General features: G+C 46.0%; 1 protein-coding gene across 7 annotated transcripts in view; it reads right to left on the reverse strand.

Annotated features, from left to right (window-relative positions):
* The window catches only part of ARHGAP24 (Rho GTPase activating protein 24), a 383497-nt gene that overhangs the window by 121151 nt on the left and 245924 nt on the right, over window positions 1-16422 (reverse strand). Inside the window, exon 1 of one of the 7 annotated variants that reach the window (XM_048509405.1) lies at window positions 8798-9158. The exons of the other annotated variants lie outside the window; for them this stretch is intronic. The gene's annotated coding sequence lies outside the window, so the exon portion shown is untranslated. Of the gene's footprint in view, window positions 1-8797; window positions 9159-16422 lie in introns of those variants that run through there. 7 annotated transcript variants of the gene reach the window in all.

A 16422-nucleotide genomic window follows, 5' to 3' on the forward strand; every position in this document is an offset into this window, starting at 1 on the left:
ATCTACTGCACACTAAGACTGTATTAAAAACAAATAAAAAACACCTCCTGCCCCTCTAGAAGGATGTTCCTCTTCGCCCGGATGCAGGTTGCTGTAAAAGCTCTATGGACTAATTCTGTCTTGCAGACTCCTGGAAACCAGGAGGGTTATCATCAGAGGAGTAGCTAGGAAAAATGAAGCCCAGTACAAAATCTGAGTTTTCCGGGCCCACCTCCCCTCCCCCCCCCAATGGGCTGCTGTCATCCCCCACCACGACCAAACAACTTTTTTTGCACCAGGTCTTGAAGTCAGTGTATGGGCCCAGGGGGAAGGAGGAGGGGTGTGGTGGATGATCCCCCCCGCGTGACTAAAAGGCAACATTTGACCCCATATGTGCCCCTGGGTGGTGCACAGAGTCTGGGGAGAAGAGGAATCTCAGAAAAGCACAATGCTGTATGGCCAACCATTCAAATAAGTTTTTTTTCTCCAGGGAAAGTTGAGCTGTAATTCTAGGAAATCTCTTGAGAGGCTGGCAACCTCACTACATAAAGAATATTTCTTGCAAGAAATGACCTCCATTCTGCTGTTAACCATGACTGTTCTCAGCTCTCTAAGGTGTCAATCACAGTTCATTTCCCCCCTCCTCTTTTCCTGGAATCCATTAGCTAAGGTTACTGAGGTCTAAAGCTGAAACTTGCATGTATACATGTACTAAAAACATTTTGCCACTGAACAATGATTTAACAGGGATCAGAGAGTGCTGAAATCTCTACGCAACCAACAACAAAAAAGCAAAGTTGTATACTCCATGGCCATCTTACATTTTTTTTCTTTTGAAGATATAAAATACTTAATAGAACTTAAAGGGCTTGAGAAGGTAAACACAACTAGAAGCAGGGAAAGAAAGAGTAAAGGGGAGCTTGTAGTTCTGGTACTCCACAGTGAGAATAAGTAAGGAACGGAAAAGTTATTTCAAGATATAAACTGTTCCAATAGGGCAAAATGCCCATCATGTTACATTCAATAAATATCCTGAAACGGTGTATTAAAGTTTGTCTACTGGAGATAGGAAGGTCCTAAAAGGGACAGTGTAGTGTAATGGTTACAGTAGTAGACTAACAGCCTTAATAACCTGGTTGGAGGTTGGAACTCAATAGGATTAGCTAGGGTCAATACTTGGATGGGAGACCACCAAGGAAGTCTAGGAATGCTATGTGGAGCAAGATGACGGCAACCCATCTCTATCTGTTACCTTGGAAGCCCCAAGAATGGTCACCATCAATTGGCTGTCACGAGTCGATGGCACTTCATCATTATGATTAGACTAAAGCAGTGGTGGCGAACCTATGGCACGCCAGATGTTCATGGACTACAATTCCCATCAGCCCCTGCCAGCATGGCCAATTGGCCAAAAATCTTCTGTCTGTTGCTACCTGAGTCATTTAAAACGTGCTGCCATATAAGTAATATGATTTTGCAAATGAAGTCAATAAAGCGCCTCAGGATGGTCTGAGGAAGCACAAACGTGGGTTGGCTGAAACCACTTCTACTTGCATGCCACAGTCATGAAAAGAAAAGGGGACATTTGAGTCTAGGAGGCACAAAACTCCCACTGAATATGTGATACAAACAGTGGTGGGATCCAAAAATTTTAGTAACAGGTTCCCATGGTGGTGGGGATTCAAACTGTGGCGTAGCGCCAATGGGGCTGGGCGGGGCACGACGAGGCAGGGCATTCCTGGGCGGGGCTGTGGCAAGGACGCAGCCGCTGCGCCGGTTCTTGGGTGGGAAACGAATGCACGCAGGCGCAGGCTGCCACGCATGCCGGTGCACCTCCTACTAGTCTGCTTCAAGTTCTGCACGCTACTGCTGAGACGAGGGGCGTAACTAAGGCAAAAATCACGTGGCAAAATCACCAATTAGTAATCCCCTCTTGGCACACACAAATAATTAGTAACCTACTCTCGGGAACCTGTGAGAACCTGCTGGATCCCACCTCTAGATACAAACTCTTCATGTCATCCTCCTCAGACAAATGACTTTCTAACTTGGGAAGTAGCCCTCAGAGTGGATTTAGGTCCTGGCATTCCATAAAGCTGATTAGGTGACCGTAAGCCAATCACACTCTGTCTCAGCTTCCTCAGTTTGTGGCATCATGTACACTACCCTGTGCTTCTTGGAGGACATATCAAATAAAACACACCCAAAGGCCACCGCAAACGAGTTACCACATTGTGAAGAAGGCTTTTACTTTGTGAACAAAGTACTGCTTTAGCAGATTATTTGTTTAGCTCAGTGATGTCTACCAGCGGTGTTGTCGAGGATTTCTGACAGAGAAAGATCTTTCTCAATACTTGTTACCTGAAAGCCTTTAACAAAGGACTTTCTTGTGCCAAGCATGTGCTCTGACCCACAGCTCCTCCCCACACTCATAACACAGAATTTTAATGAAGGAGGCTATGAATGCTTTGAGATCAAACAGCTAAGAAATTTGGCACACAGAGCAGCCCTGGATGCTGAAATATGGATACAGTTTCTAGCTAGGGTTACCAAGTACTCAGGTTTCTAGCTAGGGTTACCAAGTACCTCTAATCCCACTGCCACCCCTACTGTCTTTGCCAGCCACTGCTCAGCTGGGCAGATGGAGAAAACTATTGGTCAAAACATATGTGTGTGTGTGTGTGTGTGTGTGTGTGTGTGTGTGTGTGTGTGTGTGTGTGTGTGTGTGTGTGTGTGTGTGTGTGTGTGTGTGTGTGTGTGTGTGTGTAGAGGGAGGGGGCATCACCTAGCACAATGACACCACTTCAGTGTGACAAGAAGTGATGTCATTAAATCAGGATGATGCTCTTGCATTCAGCTAAAACTCTATGGTTAGAGCATCACCCCTGGAACGATGACTGCTAGTCTAAAACTCTATGGTTGGAGCTAGTGGTGGGATCCAAAAATTTTAGTAACAGGTTCCCATGGTGGTGGGATTCAAACGGTGGCATAGCGCCAATGGGGCTGGGCGGGGCACGACGGGGGCGTGGCCGGGCATTCCGGGGCGGGGCATTGCTGGGCGGGGCTGTGGCAAGGACGCAGCCGCTGTGCTGGTCCTTAGGCGGGAAATGAATGCACGCAGGCGCAGGCTGCCACACACGCCGGTGCACCTCCTGCTAGACTGCTTCAAGTTCTGCGCGCTACTGCTGAGAGGAGGGGCGTAACTAAGGCAAAAATCACGTGGCAAAATCACCAATTAGTAACCCCCTCTCGGCACACACAAATAATTAGTAACCCTACTCTCGGGAACCTGTGAGAACCTGCTGGATCCCACCTCTGGTTGGTGCATCACCCCATCCCATTAGTTTCTACTTCTCTTATCTCCTGTCATTTACCATGGCTAGCAACCCTTTCTAGCTTCCAGACTGTAACTACATCAGAATATGCCAAACATATGCACAGATGTGTCCTCAATATACAAAGCAATGGTCTTCAATAGGGAAGATGAATAGGTGTAAGGACAATAAACACTGATAGGTGTAAGGACAATAACACCACTGATAGGTGTAAGGACAATAAACAAACATACGCCCGCCCCTTCCAACCACTCACATTAGTAACTGAACCATAAACAGGGCCTTGTCTGGCAAATATCTGACCCTGTGTCTTTAAATGCCAACTATGAAAACACCTCAAAGAGGTATTTCACTTTCTTTTGGACTACTCTGTCTATTGTTTCTCCATACATGCTTAATTGAGGCAATTTGATGCCACTGACCTTAATCACGAACCTCTAAATTAACAAAGCACTATTTACGGTAACTGTGCAAGCCCAAGTCTGCTGTGGGCAAATTCTCTGGCGCATCTGACTTTCACAATCAATACACATAATGCCCAGCTAGCTTCTGTCTACATTACTCAAGGGTGTTTTTGTGGGATTTAGAACATCCATACCATTCATACCTAGGGTTTGGTATCAGCCTTGGGGTCCTCCATGCAGCATTCCTGCTCAAGGAGAACAATGTTCCCCAACGGCTTCACTGTTTGCATCAGCAACAAAAGAAATCACCAGTGCATGCATTCACTAAAAAGAGAGAAGAAGAAGAGTTTGGATTTATATCCCCCCTTTCTCTCTTGTAGGAGACTCAAAGGGGCGTACAATCTCCTTTCCCTTCCCCCCTCACAACACCCTGTGAGGTAGGTGGGGCTGAGAGAGCTATGAGAAGCTGTGACTAGCCCAAGGTCACCCAGCTGGCATGTGTGGGAGTGTACAGGCTAATCTGAATTCCCCAGATAAGTCTCCACAGCTCAGGCGGCAGAGCTGGGAATCAAACCCTGTTCCTCCAGATTAGATACACAAGCTCTTAACCTCCTATGCCACTGCTGCTCCAGACCTCACCAATGGTCTGCGAAATTTACTTTTTCCTAAGTTCTACCAAAACAAACCCATTACCAAATACCCTCTCCCCAACTAGCTCATTGACAGTTCAGAATTGCTACTCTTTTTTGTATTCAAAAGCCTGAGCTGACTTTTCAAAGGCAGCAGAAGTTAGTGACCCAAAGCCATTCTGTGTAGCACGCTCTAAATTTATTCAACATAACAAGACTACACAAAACGAAAGCAGAACCATGACAAATGACAGAATAGCCTTTCCCCCCCTTTTGCTTTCAAGGCAAAAGCGCAAGAAGCTGAGATGCCACAGCTCTTATTAAAAGAAAGTGAACCAGCGTGCCCTTTGAGCTTAATAAATCTTAAACTAAGCATCACTCATGCACATAAATAAGGCAGGAACATTTACAGTAACTAGGCAATGCATAATGGGACGGGACGTTTGGACCATGGCAATTCCAATTAACCTTCTCAGCTTGTTACTGGGTGTTTATTTTCCTGGAGTGTTTTAGTGATGTTTGTGCAGGGTAGGTGTACATAAGGCTCATCTTTCTCAACCACTGGCGTTATCTCCAGAAGTGGATATTGCAGAAGCAAAATAATCTCCTAAAGTGGATGCTGAAGAAGCAAACTCAAATAAAGTAAATTAACTGCAAAAGGAGAAGAGCATCTTCATTTATCTCTCTCTAGAACCTTCTTTCATGGAAGGAGCTAGCCCGTCAGAAGGAGCTGAGTTCAAACTAAGGGCTCTCTGTGTCCCACACCGCAGATCTCAAACTATAGTCAATGGGAAGGAACCATATTTTCCTCTTCATCCTTGGAATGAAGGCTATCTATCATAACACACTACTTTATAAACCACTACTGTATTCTACTACCCTAAGAGACTAAAACTGAGATCCATATCTATATCATACTAGCACATTCTGCAACTCTGGAATCTGGGAACAATTGCATTTTCTAGCAGAAGGATGGAACTTTTCAGCTTCCGTCCCCCCCCTTAGGTTGCTTGGTGTAGCGGTTAAGAGCAGGTGGATTCTAATCTGGAGAATCGGGTTTGATCCCCCACTCCTCCACCTGAGTGGCAGAGGCTTATCTGGTGAACCAGATGTGTTTCCGCACTCCTACGTTCCTGCTGGGTGATCTTGGGCTAGTCACAGTTCTTTGGAACTCTCTCAGCCCCACCTACCTCACAAGGTGTCTGTTGCGGAGAGAGGAAGGGAAAGGAGCTTGTAAGCCACCTTGAGTCTCCTTACAGGAGAGAAAGGTGGGGTATAAATTTAAACTCTTCTTCTTCTCTTCTTAAGTTCCTTAGAATAATACAACAAAGAACTGGGTGGAGGAAATGCAACATGTCTTTCTGCTTTCCTCTTTGATCCGCACTTTGTGCCAATGGTTGCTAGGTCCCCCTGACATCTAGCAGGGGATTTAGAAGGTGGGGGATTTAGAAGGTGGGGGATAGAGTTGCCAGATCCAGAAACTCCTTGAGATTTGGGGATAGAGCCTGGAAAGAGCAAGGACCTCAGTGGGATAACATGCCATAGAGTCCATCCAGAGCATCCATTTTCTTAAAGGGAACTGCTCTCTAGAAATGAACTGTAATTCCAGGGAAACTCAAGGAGTTTCTGGATCTGGCAACTCTATCCCCATCTTCTAAATCCCCCACCTTCTAAATCCCCTGCTAGATGTCAGGGGGACCTAGCAACCATTGGCACAAAGTGCGGATCAAAGAGGAAAGCAGAAAGACATGTTGCATTTCCTCCATCCAGTTCTTTGTTGTATTATGCTCAGGAGCTTAAGAAGAGAAGAATAAGAGTTTACATTTATACCCCACCTTTCTCTCCTGTGAGGAGACTCAAGGTGGCTTACAAGCACTGTAATTCCAGGGGATCCCCGAGTGCCATCTGGAGGCTGACATCCTTGCAAATGTTTGGGCAGCATTTAGGGCACTGGGAACCCTGGAAAATTTCAGATCCCAAGGTAGATCCATCAGATGCCCTGAGGACTACATTTCCCAAGGTGCCGAGTGCTTTAGCTGCTGCCAAAATGGTGCAAGGTATCAAATGGGAGAAACGGTGGATGGCAAGTAGAGAAACAAACAGGTTTCCTTATCTCCTCTCGCCCAGCCAGGGATATAATCAATAAGTGAGATTCTCCTCTTTTTTCTTGACTGGTGGTCAACTGCTACTTTTGCCATTACTGCAGAAACCATAGTCTCAGTCCCCATAGCAAGATAAGTAATTGGCTTGAGGGAAGCTGTGCAAGGTATGGAGATAGCTAGGGTGGCAATGGAAGCTACTGGAGAAAGTGGTGGGAGGGTTGGGAGCCTAGAAAATTCAAAACAAGGTTAGGATTGTATTGTCAAAGACTTTCATGGCCGGAATCACTAGGGTTTTCTGGGTTGTAAGGCTGTGTTCCACTAGCATTCTCTCCTGATGTTTTACCTGCGTCAGGCATCTTCTGAGGTTCTGATGGTAGTAGGATTCTTCTGAGGTTAGGATTCTTTGAGGGGGTTCCCCCCACCAAGAATTATGCACTGTTGTCTGTGATATCTGCTAAGATATTTCTGACCCAAGCCTGAGAAAGTTTGCCCCCTTCTGTTGGTAGAATTGTCTCCAGGTGGGATCTGGGGATCCTCCAGAATTACTGCTCATCTCCAGATGACACAGGTGAGTTCTCCTGGAGAAAACAGATGCTTTAGAGTGTGGCATCTGTGACTGAGGTCCCTGTCCTACTGAGACTCCACTCATAAGAACATAAGAACAAGCCAGCTGGATCAGACCAGAGTCCATCTAGTCCAGCTCTCTGCTACTCGCAGTGGCCCACCAGGTGCCTTTGGGAGCTCACATACAGGAAGTGAAAGCTATGGCCTTCTGCGGCTTTTGTTCCCGAGAACCTGGACTGTTAAGGCATTTGCAATCTCAGATTAAAGAGGATCAAGATTGGTAGCCATAAATCGACTTCTCCTCCATAAATCTGTCCAAGTCCCTTTTAAAGCTATCCAGGTTAGTGGCCATCACCACCTCCTGTGGCAGCATATTCCAAACACCAATCACACGTTGTGTGAAGAAGTGTTTCCTTTTATTAATCCTAATTCTTCCCCCCAGCATTTTCAATGAATCCCCCCATTTTCTACCCCATGCATAATTTTATAGACTTCAATCATATCCCTCCTCAGACGTCTCCTCTCCAAACTAACTGCAGCCTCTCCTCATAAGGAAGGTGCTCCAGTCCCTCAATCATCCTCGTTGCCCTTCTCTGCACTTTTTCTATCTCCTCAATATCCTTTTTGAGATGTGGTGACCAGAACTGAACACAGTACTCCAAGTGCGGTTGCACCACTCCCCAAACTCCAGGAGTTTCCCAACCTGGATTTGGCAGCCCGACCATCTCTATCCCCCCGCCAACTGGCCAGGGGGGCCTGGCAACCCCACCTATTGGGTTTGTCCACCAATTTATGTATCAACCGTCCTCACTCATGCCATGATAAGTAAAGTTAAAAACAAAATCAAATACAGAACAAAATCCAAACCTAGTTGTTGAAATCCAAACTAGTCATTGTCAAAGTACACAATTCCCTTGTGTGCAAGTTCCCTACTGGACATAATATTTTTTGCAGTCACAAAGTTTTGGATTTTCTGTTGGCAGAACTGAGGAGCTTTTTGCATATACGGAGCTCCAGACCACTGTCTTTGCTGAGATCATATTTCATACAAACTTCCATTATTATAAGTTGGGCAATTATCCCATAATTTCCAACAGGAGTCCTTGAATGTGCTATGCCTGACTTATGCATTGCAATAAAAGCAATATACACATACACGACTGGGGTTTCGTCAGATTCTTTTTCACTCCAGCACATAAAACCACAGCAAATATGTCTGTGAATGTTAAGAAACTTTCATGCTACAAATGTCATACAGAAGTGCATAACCTCAAGCTTCAAGGGAAATGCTTTAGAAACGCTTTAAATCCAGGTTCCAGGTTACGGGACCCAATTTTACTATAAATAACGTCCAACTACACCAGTGAACACTGAACACAATAGAGGGAGAGAGAGAAGGAGAGGAGGAACAGGGAAGAGAGAACGCTACAAGTTTCTCACCCCAAATCCGGATCTGTGTTTGAAGTTGTAATTAATAAACAACATAAGGCAAGATATTTCAAAATTGCGGTTCAGTGTTTCGGATGAGCCAGCTTGCAAAATGTTATTTCAAACTGGTATGAATTTCATTTGAAAATATCATTGCTTTTTTTAAAAAAAAATCCCAATTAGGGGGGAAACACCCTCATCCCACATCTCTTGGCACCCCAAATCCTCAACCTCATCATAGCTGATGCATTAGGAAAGGTTAGATGGAACCATAATGGCTAAAGACCGCCTCTCCCCCCATCCCCAGCTGGTGAAAACACTTTGGAAAGCAATCTAAAGCAAGCATGAACTCTCACCTTCCTCAAACAAGGCTCTCCGGGGGAACTAGAGACTCAGCCAGCTCTGCCAGCCAGGACGGCTGCTGCTCAGAGTTCCTTCTTTGCCCAGCTCGCCTTGCTTCTGTGCTCCCACTATCTGTGCGCCGGCTGCCGTGCCTCCCATGACTCCATCGCACAAGAATGGCAATAACTTCTCACATCGATGCTCCACCGGCTCACACACAGAGCTGCTGGACCCAGGTAGGGAAGGAAGGAAGCAAGACAAAGTGGGACTCTGGAGAGTCCAGGGAGGGAAGGGAGACCTGAAACTCCAGGGAGGAAAAAAGTTCTCCCAGTTGGAAGGGCTGCTTTGCTACATCAGTCACAGCTTGAGACTAAGCGGAGGTCAAGAGAACAATGAATCAGAGAATCTAAAAGGGGGACTGACTCTCGGCCAGCTGGAACACCCATGATCCCTCCCTCCAGTCATAAAACAAAACTCAGAGAAAAAGCATCTTTAGGCTTTGGGATTTGTCATCACCCACAGGATGTCCTGGCTAGTTCCAAACAAGTTTGCTTGTGGGGATAGAAGAAAGGGGGCGAGGGACCCTTTGGGTTTTTAAATCCGCTGAGATCAGAACAGAGAAACAAACTAACACGGGACTTGCTGAAAGAATCTGAAAGCAACAGGACTCCCATTCTGTCTCCAGCAAACCCATTCTGAAGTCTTAACAATGTTTCGGGGGGGGGGGGAGTTATCATGTGGCCATTTTAAAATGCCTCTTTATTCATTTTTGCCATTTTGACTCAGTTCCTGTGTGAGGATCTGAAGGAAGATTTTTTTTAAAAGGAAGATTTAATAGCTGATGGTTAGCAAAGGAATTTGTGGAATGAAACCTTGAAAGTCTTAATCAGATAGTAGCGGTAACTGTGTGCTACACTTACTCATGCTTCTATCTTAGGATGTGGAGCCGATTCATTTCAGTGGAGGTTGTGCAGGAAAATAATCTGGCAGGCTGTGCTCCAAGCTGCTCATACTGCAACCCTATGCATGCTTACTTTAGAGTAGACCCCATAAGTGGAGCTGCAAGTAAAGATGCGTGGGATTGCTCTGCCACAGTACAGCATGAAAACAACCCAAAAGCAATATTTAGATTTTGTTTAAAATTGCAAATTAAAGTGCCAGAGCTCAGGAGCACACTACAATCACAGAAATGAGAATGGCTTTAAAAAAATAGTATTCTGTGCATTTAAGGGGCTTTACTTTTATTTATTGTTTGTTCTTAGCTTAGTGATTTCCCTGGAAAGACCCTCTGCTTGTACTTATGCCTCCTTTTCTCGGCTTCCCCCCAGGCTGCAAAATCAAATGGCTTATTGTGTATGAACTAAAAATAGCATTGTACTTTTTTATCCGAGCACTTGTCAAAGTGAGCCTTGGGCCAAATGCCACATGACTAGGCAGCTAGTTAGCTATCAGCGAGCAACAAGAGACACTAAATGCAGCTCAAAACACTCCAGCCTTCACAAACATTTGCCTGTTCACGAAGCAGAGATATTTGAGAAAAAGGAGAGGTGGTACTAAAACCAGAGCGGGTAAAGAGACTGGCTGATATCTAGGGAGGGATGTCAGTGAATTTAACCAAGACCCTCTTCAGTATTGGATGATGATGAAGTTTGGATTTATATCCCACCTTTCTCTGTTGCAAGGAGACTCAAGGTGGCTTACAAGCTCCTTTCCCTTCCTCTCCCCACAATAGACACCTTGTGAGGTAGGTGAGGATGAGAGAGTTCAGAGAGAACTGTGACTATCACAAAGTCACCCAGCAGGAACGTAGTGTTAGATTTAGTTTAGTTTAGAGTCATGGATCTGCCCAGTAGTGTGTGTGAGTGCAATTTATAGAAACTTCCCAAGAGATAAATGTAAAAGGTAAAACTTACATTTATTCAAGCATCTCCAGTTCACAGCTTTGTTCCAGGAAAAAGGTAGATAGAAAGAAACCCTAGTCTAAAGAGATTACTTGGAGGAGAAGTCAATTTATGGCTACCAATCTTGATCCTCTTTGATTTGAGATTGCAAATGCCTTAACAGTCCAGGTGCTCGGGACCAATAGCCGCAGAAGGCCATTGCTTTCACATCCTGCATGTGAGCTCCCAAAGGCACCTGGTGGGCCACTGCGAGTAGCAGAGAGCTGGACTACATGGACTCTGGTCTGATCCAGCTAGCTTGTTCTTATGTTCTTATGTTCTTATGTTCTTTCCCTACAACAAGTGGGCACAACTAACGCGCCATCACGTGTGTGCAGGTAAGAGAAGATGCTACAGTGGGAAAGGCCCCACTGAGCAGGCTGCCATTGACCATGCGCTCGGGTCAAAGGCTAGGACAGAAGTGAAACCAGCATGGGGAAGAAAGAAAGTTAGTGGGCGGTCTCCTGGCCCAGACAAGGAGGGCAAACAAGAGAGGCAACATCACAGTTAGAGTGAGATACACAACACCCCCCAGTGTCCAGGCATGCAGAAGTCGCTTATTCCAACATGTAGGAGTTCAGAAACACATCCGGTTCACCAGATAAGCCTCTGCCACTTGGGTAGAGGAGTGGGGAATCAAACCCAGTTCTCCAGATTAGAATCCACTCACTCTTAACCACCATACCATGCTGGCTCTCATGTATCCCCAACATGTGTCCCCAACATGGTGCACCCAGACATCTTTCTTGGACTCCTCCAAGTGTTTTTAGAAAAGGGTCAGGTGGGGCTTTTGCCCAGGGACCCCTACTTTATACATACTTAAAAACTCATCTCTCTGGAGAGGACCCTGTGTGCTGATTTAGAGCCTCCCAGAAGTTCACCCTAGACTAACAGCCGCAGATTGACTCAGATCTGTTTTAGGACAGGTCTATCAAGGACATTCTTGGGAGTGGTGCTGGCTGACTCAACAGAATAACCTTCCAGAAGATATTAAGAGTGTTCCTAACCTGCCAGATTTCAGAAGGTAGTGTAAAGCACTACTGTTTAGGAAGGGAGGCTAATTTGCATTTTCTTGAGGTTAGTCTTCATTTTCTTGAGGGAGGCTAATCTGCATTTTCTTGAGGGAGGCTAATCTGCATTTTCTTGAGGGAGGCTGATCTGCATTTTCTTGGGTCTGTATTTTTCCCCCATGATGCCCTTTGACTGGAAAGCGGGCATGGTGGGAATTTTGTAGCGAAGACAATATCACCAGGTGAACATACCAAGTTTGACAACTGCATCTTACAAGACTTGCCAGTCAAGTCCTGAAACGGTTCAGCCCATTCTTACTGTTCACCATCCAATATGAATTCCAAATCTTAAAACGTGAATAGATAAGTTTCTAGTGTTTTCTGGGCTGTCTGGCCGTGTTCCAGTCGCATTTTCTCCTGATGTTCCGCCTGCATCTGTGGCTGGCATCTGCAGAGGATCTGATGGTAGTAAAGTAAGTGGAGTATATACCTGTGGAATGTCCAGCGTGGGGAAAAGAATCATTTGCTAAGACATAAGTTTCTCTTCACTGCTTCCATTCCCGAGCAATAAGGAAATCAGTTACTCTGGTCAGGTCAAGTCACTAGTATGCACAGATCATTCAGTTGTTACTGCACAAGGCATCCCTTTATCATTTTTATAGGTTAAAACTTCTAAAAAAGCCATGGAGAAGAAGAAAAGAAATCCCATCTAGGCTTGCCACTTGTCTACCCATGACAGATAACCCAGCCCACACACACTCACCCTCAATCCCCTGCCTTTGATAAATTGAGCGACAGAAAAATGGCCAGAAAATGGCCTCCAGAATGACACTCTTGGAATCATGCCCAGTCTCTATGGTCTTTACCACTGAAATTAGGAGACATTCTTACCATGTTGCGTAGAAGTGACATCACATCCTCTCCAAATTCTACCTTCCCCAGAAACAACCCTCAAAATCTCCCTGCATTTGCCGAGGCACTGCTAGCAATGTTCCTCCCATCCCATGAGGCTGTGTGAGAATGCACATGTGTGTATGTGTGAATTGCTATGGATCCTGACAGTTTAGCAGCTATTAATACACACACAGTCACGACTCAGCCAGATTTATAGAGATGGACAGCAAACCAGTAAGGACGTGGTTTTTTTGAAGAAGAAGAGGAAGAAGTGATGGCCACTAACCTGGATAGCTTTAAAAGGGGCTTGGATAGATTTATGGAGGAGAAGTCGATTTATGGCTACCAATCTTGATCCTCTTTGATCTAAGATTGCAAACGCCTTAACAGTCCAGGTGCTCAGGAGCAACAGCCGCAGAAGGCCATTGCTCTCACATCCTGCATGTGAGCTCCCAAAGGCACCTGGTGGGCCACTGCGAGTAGCAGAGAGCTGGACTAGGTGGACTCTGGTCTGATCCAGCTGGCTTGTTCTTATGTTCTTATGTTCTTAAGTGTTTGGATTTATACCAGTGATGGCGAACCTTTTTGAGACTGAGTGCCCAAATTGCAACTGAAAACCCACTTATTTATCGCAAAGTGCCAACACAGCAATTTAACCTGAATACTGAGATTTTTAGAAAAAACAGTTGGCTCCAAGGTTCGTGTTACTCGGGAGTAAGCTTGGTGAAGCAACCGTGCAACACTTCGAATGGGTGAATCACGACCCTAGGAGGGTTTACTCAGAAGCAAGCCCCATTGCCAGCAACCGAGCTTACTCCCAGGTAAAGGATTGTGCCCAGGCCAGCCTAGATGTGTGTGTGTGGGGTGTGTGATTTTCCGCCCCCACACATGAAGAACTCTGTGTATGCGTGCCCACAGAAAGGGCTCTGAGTGCCACCTCTGGCACCCGTGCCATAGGTTCGCCACCACTGATTTTTACCACACTTTTCTCAGCCGCAAGGAGTCTCAAAGCATCTTACAAACTCCTTTCCTTCCTCTCTTCACAACAGATATCTTGTGTGGTAGGTGAGGCTGAGAGAGTTCTCAGAGAACTGTGACCAAGGTCACCCAGCTGGCTTCATGTGGAAGAGTGGAGAATCAAACCCGGTTCCCAGATTTGAGTCTGACACTCTTAACTTCTACACCACACTGGGCTGGAGAATCATGTGGGGTTTTAAAGTGAAGTCTATGTTGGTGGAGGTGATGACAAAAAGAAATGCACCTGCACATGTGCAGAGGTGACATTTCGATGATAGACAGGTTTGAGCTCTTTGCATAAAGGCTGAACACGCTATTAAACATTCAGTTCTAGTGAGTGAAACCATCAGGAATGGTATTTCAGGACCATGAGGTCTCAGGAATTATTTGTTAGGCCGTTTCTGCACGGCCAGGAGGCGCCCCCAAGCCGGCAGGAGTTCTGCCGGCCTGATGGAGCCTGCTCGCGACGCTAAGCTGTGAGCAGGCTTAAGGGGAGGCCGGCAGACGGCATGGCTCCGCGACAGAGCCGCCTCAGTGCCCTCGCCCCATTATCCTTTTCGTTGTGCGGGGCGTCGAAGCCCCGCCCACACTGCCTCCGACCCCTGGAGGTCGGAGGACAGTGTGGCAGGGCTGCGACGCCCGCAGGCTTAATGAATGCAGGAGGACACCGTGAGTGGGGCGGAGACGGGAGACAGCGTCTGGAGCGGCGCTGTTCGCGATCAGCCAAGCAGGGAAGACGCTCCCTCCCAACAACAACCCTTTAAAGGGTTGTTGTTTAGGGCGGCTTGACGCCGCCCTGGGGGGAGGGAAGCACATTCAGGTGCGAACGGCGGCCTGGGGGCGCCTTTTTTGGCGCCCCCAGGCCGTCATTAATGGGCCGTGCAGAAACGGCCTTAGAGTTTCGTAGCCTTTCCACAGAACTATAATTCCAATAGTTCCTCAGTTGGGAGGCATGACAGCAAACTGCTTTCAAAGTGGTTTAAAGTGTGCCATACGAAGAATCTAGCAGTGATATAAGAGACATGACTTTATCTTCATTCCTCCCATTCTCTTGTGTGATCCTGACAGTAACTCATCGTGCTGGACTAGATAGGGAGAGGTTTGTTTTGGGAATCCTATGTGCTCAGTGAGTCACAAAGTTATTATTAGTTTTAACACTTGTTAGCCCCACAAAGCCAACAAATCTGTGGGACTGAGACCCAGATTCCATTCCTGCCTTTGCCGCAAGAAGGACAGTTAATACACAGCAAGAATCCGGCAGTGGAATGCTATCCTGTTAACACCGCAAAGGACAAAACCAAAGACGAATGAAAAGTAGCCTGATCCCAGCTATGCTGGAGTGTTTAAACTAGTTTTGCAGCCCAGTCCTAAGTATGTTTACTGGGAAATAGCTCTTGCTTTGTTTGCGAAGCCTCTCAGGTAAGTATATTGCAGCCTCTGGTTTGGTTCAAGCATAGCACTAGGTCAGTTGGTCAAGCATAGTGACTAGGTCAGTTGGTGAAACCGGGATGCAGCTCACAGATGAGGATTCAAGTCCTTGCTTGCCTCAACAAATTCTAGTTGCTTCAGTGAGACCCCCTCAGTGAACAATAGTGAGACAGACAGCTTGAGATAACTAATGAATAGCACAATAGATGAGGATTACATTGTTAGAGAAAAATGCAAACACACTGTCCAAAGCAAGGTGGGTTATAAACTATACAGAAGGTCAATTGGCAGGTATATGGCAGTGCAATAAAAGCAGATGATATTGGAAATAATCATTGCAATGGACTACAACTCTGTTCGATTATAAACATGACTTCTGGGGCTATTCTATTCTACTACTGGATGGCCAAGGAAGCCCGATCTTGTCAGATCTCAGAAGCTAAGCAGGGTTGGTTCTGGCTAGTACTTAGATGGGAGACCACCAAGGAATACCAGAGTCAGTAGGCAGAGGAAGGTAGTTGCAAACCATATGGGTGAGTCTCTTGTCTTGAAAACCCAACTGGGTCACCATAAGTTGGCTGCGACTTGACAGCACTTTACACACACACAGGTATAATCTCTGTCTCAGAATGCCCTCTTGAGCATTACTGTTTTGCACATGCCATGGAATAACAGAAATGAACCTCAAACCATGGTTTGACATAGGGTAGCTAGCCACCATTAGTGGCCATGTGCAGACATCATTCTGCATCATGTCGTGCATCATTCTGAATCATGTTGTGCATGATTCATACATGATGTCACGCGAAGTCATACATCATTTTACATGAGTTTGAGTCTCCTAGACACTTGGTCAAGGTAAAGGTAACCTGGGCAATAACCTGGGCAAGCACTGGGTTATTACCAACCCATGTGGTGACATCATATCACTGCATTTACTAGGCAGACTATGTTTACAGAGTGGTGAAGAAGAAGAAGAAGAAGAAGAAGAAGAAGAAGAAGAAGAAGAAGAAGAAGAAGAAGAAGAAGAAGAAGAAGAAGAAGAAGAAGAAGAAGAAGAAGAAGAAGAAGAAGAAGAAGAAGAGGAGGAGGAGGAGGAGGAGGAGGAGGAGGAGGAGGAGGAGGAGGAGTAGTTTTGGATTTATATCTCTCCTTTAAGGAGACTCAAAGGGGCTGAGATGATGATGATGAAGAAGAGTTAGATTTATATCCCCCCTTTCTCTCTGGTAAGGAGACTCAAAGGGGCTGAGAATCTCCTTTCCCTCCCCCACACAACAAACACCCTGTGAGGTAGGTGGGGCTGAGAGAGAGAAGAACTATGACTAGCCCAAGGTCACTTAGCTGGTATGT

The sequence above is a fragment of the Sphaerodactylus townsendi genome, linkage group LG10, assembly GCF_021028975.2.
Source record: "Sphaerodactylus townsendi isolate TG3544 linkage group LG10, MPM_Stown_v2.3, whole genome shotgun sequence".
NCBI lineage: Eukaryota > Metazoa > Chordata > Lepidosauria > Squamata > Sphaerodactylidae > Sphaerodactylus > Sphaerodactylus townsendi.